Here is a 3,339-nt window from a genome sequence, read left to right on the forward strand (position 1 = left end):
GTAATGTCTCCTCTTTCTAAATAAAAATCCTAATCCTTATCCTATTTTTCCTTTCATAATGACTCCTATTTTTTAATTCAAACACTAATCCTCTGTTTTCTTTTCAGACTATGTCAAATTATTCAGTTTTTAATCAAAACCCTAATTATTTGTTTTTTTATCAGAATGTCTCATTTAAAAATCAAAACACTAATACAAACTTTTGTTTTGGGAATGTTTGCTAATTTTTAATCAAAATTCTAATCCGATTTTTCCATTTCGGAATGTCTAATATTTTTCAATCAAAACCATAGTCATATGTTTTCTTCTCGGAATGTCAACTATTTTTCAGTCAAAACCCTAATCTTATGTTTTCTTTTCGCAATGTAACCTATCTTTCAAACAAAAACATAATCCTATTTTTTCTTATCTTATGTGTCATATTTTTCAGTTTTGAATCAAAACCGTAATCATTTGTTTTGCTTTTCCGAATATCTCCTATGTTTTATTTTCGACATGTCTCATATTTTTTAAACAAAAGCCTAATCCTTGTTTTCTTTAAGAATGTCTACTATTTTTGAATCAAAACCCTAATACTATATTTTCTTAAGTAATGTCTGATAAGTGCTTGTGTGATAAGAAGACGAAGTGTTCTTTCCTTATGATGAGCATTACTTTTATCGGGTTTTAACGCTAATATGTGTGTACTTATGTTACTCTCGTGCATATAGAGTTGTGAAGCCGTATCTTAGAGAAAGAAGCCAATGTAGATCGTGAATGCACCATTTGGAGGAAAATCTTGAGAAGGTTCAAACGCGAAGACATAAGTCGGGTTCAAGATGCTAGAATGTGTGCCAACCTCCTTGTATTCTAGCTAGCACAATGATTTGGAGAGGCACAAAGGTAGTCACATTCTAAGTATTCCGGCTTGTGCATGTGTAACAAGATCTCCACCAATGCCGCGAGAGTTCTTATTGGTAACCCTTGTGAGTGAGTGACACACCATGAGAGTTATACAAAGCTAGATTAGAGAGGGTTGAGAGGGTGAGTCGAGAGGTAGCAGAGCGTCCCCTTTCTCCAACGGTATGATTTATTCTACCTCAAATTCCTTGAGTTCTTTGCGGTTATAATAGAGTAAATGGGCTAAGGGATGACCTTCCACTGAGGTTTAGTTGCGAGTGCAATGGAGTGAAGCGTTGAAGTGATTTTAGCATCTAGGGCTTAATTGTGGCTAGTGACCTTCCGCCTGGACCAAAGAGTTAGGTCTTCGTATAGGAAGAGGATTTATCACTTGGAATCCCTAGAACTCATTGCAATTCTATACGAGTGCGAGGTTGAGAGATTGTTCAATTTCTCCTCCGGGACATGTATAGAGTTAGGCATGGTTGATCTTAGATATGGGACCATATATTAAAGTATCTCCACGACTCATTAATGCATTAGTTAGGAAGCATAATAAAGGGTTTTTGCACTTGAAACGATTGTCCTATACGTATCAATATCTGAGTACTCCATTTATATAGATTGCCTTACCTCCCCTTTACTTGTGCACTCTCTCTTGTCTCTTTTACTTTTGTTTGCATTACATCTTACCACACAAATCACTATTCATATTTCGCTTAGTTAAGAAACAACTTTAGTATTTTTAATCCCTATTCCTTGTGGATACGATACCCACTCACGTGGGATTTTATTACTCGACAAACATGTGCACTTGCGGGACATATGCAAGGGGCGTTGTTAAGTTTTTGGCGCCGTTGACATGGAATAGGCATTTAGAGATATTTGCACTTTGTTTTCTTAGCTATTCATTTATTCATTCTATTTCACATCTTCTTTTCTATCATCATTCTGATTTGTTGTCTTTCTTTTTGTGCAGCTCCAGGTTCATGACCCGAGGGAACCCCTCAATATTGATTGAAGGAGATCCCGAACTCGAACGTACACTTAGAAGAAAAAGGAAAGAACCTGTGCAAGAACAGTCTAATCTAGCTGATTTGGAAGTTGAAGGATCGGATAATATGGGGGTAATAAAATGAGCAATAGAGGATATTGTCCGATTATGCCAGACCATCAGTATTGGGAACACAATTGATTATTGTGCGTCCCCCGATTACAGCTCAAAACTTTGAGTTGAAGCCGGCATTCATCCACATGTTGCAGCAAACTGCACAGTTCAAAGGTTTGGCCGAAGAGGATCCAAACAGGCATATAAAGAACTTTCTCGAGGTGTATGATATTCTCAAGATAGACGGTGTGACGGATGATGCCATCAAGTTGAGAGCCTTCCCATTTTTCTTAAAGGGGAGAGTGAAGCAATGGCTATACTCATTACCTAGAGCAACAATTACCACATGGGAGGAGATGGTAGAAGCTTTCTTTGCCCGTTATTTCCCTCCCGGAAAATTTGCAAAGCATAGGAATGAGATCTCATCCTTTGTACAGTCAGAATTAGAGTCTCTATTTGAGACGTGGGAAAAGTTCAAGTAACTCCTGAGAAAGTGTCCGCAACATGGATTCCCAGAGTGGATGATTGTTCAGACCTTTTACAACGGGTTGAATCCAAGCACATCTCAACTTTTGGATGCGGCAGTAGGAGGTACCTTAGGTAGCAAGACCCCCGGTGAGGCCCATCAACTAATTAAAGAAATGGGGTTAAATAACTACCAATGGAATGTTAGGGAGAAGAAGAAGGTGGCAGGGCTTCATGAGATAGATGCAGCAACTTCATTGCCGGCTTAGGTGGAACCATTAAATAAGAAGTTAGATGTTCTAACTTGCAATAGAGTGGCACCTGTGACTACTTGCACCGGGTGTGGTGGAGGACATGCTCCCTCCAATTGGCCGATCTCCATTGGTGATGCATCTTCGGTTGAGAATGTTGATTTTGTGGGTAATGCGATGAGGAATCAAAGGAATCCATATAGCAACACCTACAATCCAGGTTGGAAAAATCATCCTAATTTCTCATGGAGTAACCAAGGTCCACAAAAGGCCATAGGGCCATCGGGTTTCCAACAGCAACAATCCCCAAACATGGAGAACTGAGTTACCAATTTGGAGACACGAATGCCCGATTTGGAGAAAGTCTTGACTAGATTTGTGCAATCATCGGATACAAGGTTTCAATCAGTTGAGGCTACACTTCGCAACCACACTGCTTCTTTGCGCAACCTTGAGAATCAAGTGGGCCAGATTATGAAGTCTCTATCGGAGAGATCACAAGGAAGCTTGCCAAGCAATACCAAGACCAATCCTAGAGAGCATGTGAAGGCGATCACTTTCAGAAGTGGTCATGAAGTTGATGGTAGGTTTCCGAGTGAGAAGCCCAATGAACACACACCCGAGGTCATAGAGGTT

At 39.5% G+C, this 3,339-nt stretch overlaps 1 non-coding gene across 1 annotated transcript; it reads right to left on the reverse strand.

Moving 5' to 3' along the window:
- Positions 1–2,391: 2,391 nt before the first annotated feature.
- Positions 2,392–2,498, reverse strand: LOC120269665. The gene has a single exon (XR_005539308.1). It is a non-coding gene; the product is annotated as a small nucleolar RNA R71 (small nucleolar RNA).
- Between the last annotated feature and the right edge of the window lie 841 nt (positions 2,499–3,339).

This window comes from Dioscorea cayenensis, chromosome 9 (assembly GCF_009730915.1).
Source record: "Dioscorea cayenensis subsp. rotundata cultivar TDr96_F1 chromosome 9, TDr96_F1_v2_PseudoChromosome.rev07_lg8_w22 25.fasta, whole genome shotgun sequence".
Classification (NCBI taxonomy): domain Eukaryota; kingdom Viridiplantae; phylum Streptophyta; class Magnoliopsida; order Dioscoreales; family Dioscoreaceae; genus Dioscorea; species Dioscorea cayenensis.